This window comes from Pristiophorus japonicus, chromosome 17, assembly GCF_044704955.1.
Source record: "Pristiophorus japonicus isolate sPriJap1 chromosome 17, sPriJap1.hap1, whole genome shotgun sequence".
NCBI lineage: Eukaryota > Metazoa > Chordata > Chondrichthyes > Pristiophoridae > Pristiophorus > Pristiophorus japonicus.
Genome location: NC_091993.1, coordinates 128,947,188 through 128,953,187, shown reverse-complemented (window position 1 = coordinate 128,953,187; position 6,000 = coordinate 128,947,188).

The following is a 6,000-nucleotide window of genomic DNA, read 5'->3' as shown; positions in this document are numbered from 1 at the left end:
AGCCTGTTACACAGGAACAGCAGGAGGCCATTCAGCCCCTCGAGCCTGTTACACAGGAACAGCAGGAGGCCATTCAGCCCCTCGAGCCTGTTACACAGGAATAGCAGGAGGCCATTCAGCCCCTTGAGCCTGTTACACAGGAACAGGAGGAGGCCGTTCAGCCCCTCGAGCCTGTTACACAGGAACAGCAGGAGGCCATTCAGCCCCTCGAGCCTGTTACACAGGAATAGCAGGAGGCCATTCAGCCCCTTGAGCCTGTTACACAGGAACAGGAGGAGGCCATTCAGCCCCTTGAGCCTGTTACACAGGAACAGGAGGAGGCCGTTCAGCCCCTCGAGCCTGTTACACAGGAACAGGAGGAGGCCGTTCAGCCCCTCGAGCCTGTTACACAGGAACAGAAGGAGGTCCATTCAGCCTCTCGAGCCTGTTTCACAGGAACAGGAGGAGGCCCATTCAGCCCCTCAAGCCTCTTCCGCCATTCAATTAGATCATAGTTGATGTGTATCTCAACTCGACATCCCTCAATACCCTTAGCCAACAAAAATCTAGCTATCAGTCTTAAAATCTTCAATTGAACTCCAGCATCCATGGCCTTTTGAGGGAATCCCAGTTTCCCACTAATGATTTCACTCCTAAACGGTCTAACTCTCATCTTAATATTGTGCCCCTTGATGTGGATTCCCCCTTCAGATGAATACTTTCTCTGTCTCTACCCTATTGAATTTCTTTATCATTTTAAACATGACTAAATCACCCCTCAACCTTCTACAAGCCGAGTTGATGCAACCCGGCCTGATAATTTAACCCTTTAGCCCCGGGTACCATTCTGGTGAATCTGCGCTGCTCCCACTCCGAGGTCGATAAATCCCTCCTGAGGGGCGGGGCCCAGGACTGGACGCAGTCACTCCAGGTGAGGTCCAAGGCTCCAGGTGGGGTCTAAGGCTCCCGACAGCTGAAGCCTCACTTCCTCAGCCTGCGTTAGCTGATCTGAACCAGGGCAACAGGAAGGGCATTGCGCTCGGCCTTGCAAGGAATTGGGGCTGTTAATCCACAGCGCCGTCCAACGGCCTCGCTGGGAAATGAGTGGGGGTGTCGGCTGGGCAAGGATAGGGTTCAACCCAGCTGCCGTGGTCAGTTAGCCTGCTCACGCTCAGAGTAGCGGAAATGAAAAGTTGGGTGACCTATTGCAGGTGTGCCAGTGCCCATGGACACAGACCTTCAGGAGGGGAGGGCAGAACAAGGCGACAGGTGACATTTCCACCTGCTTGGCTGACACGTTATTTATTCTCCCTTTTTTCTCACCAATTCCGTCGCCTCAACTTTTCAGCTGAAGATGTCGGGACCGAAATTGTCCCCCTCCATAAGGAGCGGAGAGGCCTCACAGACCGGGGGCGAAAGGAGGGGCCGGCCTGACCAACGACATTGCCCCCGGGCCCGAAAGGACAGGAACAGGTTACCACACCGCCCATGTTCCCCCCCGCATCGGGCACGCACCGACCCCTCACCGACCGGCCCTGACCCCCTTTCACCCACCCCCCCCCAGCTGGAATTGCCCCGCGGGAGCAGTGCCACCCACCGGTCGGGGCCCCTGACAGCGCTCCCCAGCGGGGACTCTCTATGGCGGGGCATCCGCCCTTAAAGGGGAGGTGGCGCCATGTTATTTTTTATTATTGGCTGACTGCCAGGTCGAGCCGACAATTATGCCCCCGGGTCCGGCCAGCCAATGGGCGGCCTGGCACTGCACCCCCTCTTATTGGGTGCCAGGCCGTTGGCCCAGCCGACACCCTCCCTGGTGGCCCAGTGTTTGCCACTAAAGTGGTGACAGTTTGCAGCGGCCCTCCCCTTTAACTGATAACTCGGAACGACGGCCGTTCCGACCCGCCCTGCCGACAACTGCAACACCGCTCCGACCAGGAAATAAATAAACGCTCCGTTTGGGGCGGAGGGCAATCTCGGCCACGTCGAGTCCTCGCTGGGAGCAGGTTCCACGCGGACCAATTGTAGCACCAACCCAGTTGTGATCAGCTAACTCAACACAGAGCCGAGAGGGGCCCAACCCACCCAACCCTCATCGTTCCAACGGCGGTTCCCACCGGAGAATCTCACTGAGCCATGAGCAGCTGCGTGAGGCCGGGATTTCAAAGCCTGCAGGTTGTAGGGGGAACGGGGAGGGAAGTCCGAAGGGGGTGAGGAGATTCAGGGTTTGCAGTTCCTCGGAAAGCCTGAGTTAGAATGGAAGATGATCCATGAGTCTCGGTTTAACACAGTGAGGATGAGAAAAAGAGGAAGAGTGTATCGGGCAGGGCATTGGAGTTTAGGAAGAACAAGAGAGGATTTTTTTCGAGAACTGACTTTAATAGCCTCTCCGCTTCTCTCTCCTCCTTTAAGATACTCCTTAAACCGACCTCTTTCTCCAAGCTTTTGGTCACCTGTCCCAATATCTCCTTCTGTGGCTCGGTGTCAAATGTTGATTGATAACACTCCTGTGAAGCACCCTGGGACGATTCACTACATTAAAGTTGCTATATAAATGCAAGTTGTTGCTATAAAATAAAGACAAGCTTGAGTTGGGGGGTTTGGAGGCCAGATCAGCCTAAGTTTGTTGAATGGTGGAGCAGGCTCGAGGGGCTGATTGGCCTCCTCCTGTTCCTCGAGGTGAGGGAGGGATATTGTCATGTATGTATGCTCGAGGTTACTAGTCACCAGGTGGCGCCATTGTCGGAGGTCATTGGGCTGTGTGCATGTGTGTGCAGCCCAGGTATAAAAGGCCAGCCATCATGAAATGTGATCACTTTGGGCCCTAATAAAGCAGAGCCAGGTTTGTACCTGTGTTAGTTTACAGTATTCAGTCTATCGAGTTATTACATACGTAACACTTGGCGAGGAGGTAACTTAAGAACCTTCGTATGCAAAAATGAGCACAATTGGAATTCTGGAGAGATTTGTGGAGGGAGAGGACTGGGCAGATTTTGTAGCTCGCCTGGACCAGTACTTCATGGCAAACAAAATGGAGGAACCCACTGACTCAGTTAGGCGCAGGGCGGTCTTCCTCACGGTTTGCGGTCCGAAAATCTATGGACTCATAAAGAACCTTCTCTCGCCTGCAAGTCCAATGGACAAGGATTATGAGGAATTGTGTGCTCTGGTACATGACCATCTTAAACCAGAAGAAGGCATCATCATCTCACGATATCGATTCTACACGCACGTTCGTTCTGAGGGCCAGGATGTGTCGGAATTCGTTGTCGACCTACAGACGTCTAGCTGGACCGTATAAGTTCGAAAACGCGTTGGGAGACATGCTGCAGGACTTCTTTGTGATCGGCATCAATCACGAGGTGATCCTGCGTAAGCTACTGGCGGCGGACATGCTGGATTTGAGCAAGGCCATCACAATTGCCCAGGCATGACAACAGACAAAAACTTAAACATAGAAACATAGAAACATAGAAAATAGTTGCAGGAGTAGGCCATTCGGCCCTTCGAGCCTGCAATAAGATCATGGCTGATCATTCACCTCAGTACCCCTTTCCTGCTTTCTCTCCATACCCCTTGATCCCTTTAGCCGTAAGGGCCACATCTAACTCCCTCTTGAATATATCTAACGAACTGGCATCAACAACTCTCTGCAGTAGGGAATTCCACAGGTTCACAACTCTCTGAAGAAGTTTCTCCTCATCTCAGTCCTAAATGGCCTACCCCTTATCCTTAGACTGTGTCCCCTGGTTCTGGACTTCCCCAACATCGGGAACATTCTTCCTGCATCTAACCTGTCCAGTCCCGTCAGAATTTTATATGTTTCTATGAGATCCCCTGTCATCCTTCTAAACTCCAGTGAATGAATAAAGGCCCAGTCGATCCAGTCTCTCCTCATATGTCAGCCCAGCCAGCCCAGGAATCAGTCTGGTGAACCTTCGCTGCACTTTCTCAATAGTAAGAACGTCCTTCCTCAAATTAGGAGACCAAAACTGAACACAATATTCCAGATGAGGCCTCACCAAGGCCCTGTACAACTGCAGTAAGACCTCCCTGCTCCTATACTCAAAACCCCTAGCTATGAAGGCCAACATGCCATTTGCCTTCTTCACCGCCTGCTGTACCTGCATGCCAACTTTCAATGACTGATGTACCATGACACCCAGGTCTCGTTGCACCTCCCCTTTTCCTAATCTGCTGCCATTCAGATAATATTCTGCCTTCGTGTTTTTGCCACCAAAGTGGATAACCTCACATTTATCCACATTATGCTGCATCTGTCATGCATTTGACCACTCACCTAACCTGTCCAAGTCACCCTGCAGCCTCTTAGCATCCTCCTCACAGCTCACACCACCACCCAGTTTAGTGTCATCTGCAAACTTGGAGATATTACACTCAATTCCTTCATCTAAATCATTAATGTATATTGTAAAGAGCTGGGGACACAGCACTGAGCCCTGCGGCACCCCACTAGTCACTGCCTGCCATTCTGAAAATAACCCGTTTATCCCGACTCTCTGCTTCCTGTCTGCCAACCAGTTCTCTATCCACGTCAGTATATTACCCCCAATACCATGTGCTTTGATTTTGCACACCAATCTCTTGTATGGGACCTTGTCAAAAGTCTTTTGAAAGTCCATATACACCACATCCACTGGTTCTCCCTTGTCCACTCTACTAGTTACATCCTCAAAAAATTCCAGAAAATTTGTCAAGCATGATTTCCCTTTCATAAATCCATGTTAAAGCAGATATCATCGAAAAATCGGAACTCGGCAAGTACTGTAAACAAGATTGTATCGTTGTTTGGGAGAGAGCTGCATATGGCAGGGTCTATTCGACTGCATATGCGAAACCTGTGGCTGCTCAAAGTCTGCCAACAGGAATGAACCCGATTTTACCGTGTTGCCGTTGTGGGGGCAATCATCGGCCTCATCAGTGTCAGTTTAAACTGTACATTTGTAAAGGCTGTTCGAGACTGGGGCATCTCCAGCGCAGGTGTCTGCAACTGAGCAAGCGTGCTGCGACACACCACGTGGAGGATGATGACCAGTATAGCCGCGGATCCGGATATGCAATCCGAGATACCAGAGGAGGAAGTGTGTGGACTGTATTCGTTCCTAACAAAGAGCCAACCGATAATGATTAATGTGAAACTTAACGGTGTGCCGGTACCGATGGAATTGGACATGGGTGCGAGTCAATCAATAATGAGTCAGAGGACATTCGACAAGCTGTGGGATACTAAGGCTGTGAGGCCTAAGCTGAGTCCAAGTTGCGTACGTACACTAAAGAACTCATAACGGTGATTGGCAGTGCAGTAGTCAAGGTGTCGTATGATGGTGCAGTTCATGATTTACCATTATGGATTGTTCCAGGCAATGGTCCAACGCTGTCCGGCAGGAATTGGCTAGAAAAAATCAAATGGAACTGGAACGATATCAAAGTGTGTCGTTGGAGGATGATACTCCATGTGCTCAAGTGGCGGAGCAAGTTCCCCTCACTGTTTGAACCAGGCATCGGCAATTTCACGGGAGCCAAGGTGCAGAGCCACGTGGACTCAGATGCAAGACCCATCCATCATAAAGCTCGGGTGGTTCCGTACATGATGAGGGAGAAGGTCGAAATCGAACTGGACAGACTCCAGTGTAAAGGGATCATATCACCGGTCGTATTTAACGAATGGGCCAGCCCCATTGTTCCTGTGTTGAAGAGTGATGGCACTGTCAGGATTTGTGGAGACTACAAGGTTACGATCAATCGAGTTTCAAAACAGGATCAATACCCATTACCGAAGGCTGATGACCTGTTTGCAACGCTAGCCGGGGGGAAGTCATTCACTATACTGGATCTGATGTCGGTCTACTTGACACAGGAGCTGGTCGAGACATCGAAGAAACTGACGTACATTAACACTCATAAAGGACTGTTTATCTACAACAAGTGCCCTTTCGGAATTCGCTCGGCTACAGCCATATTTCAGAGGAACATGGAGAGTCCATTGAAGTCCGTCCCTAGAAC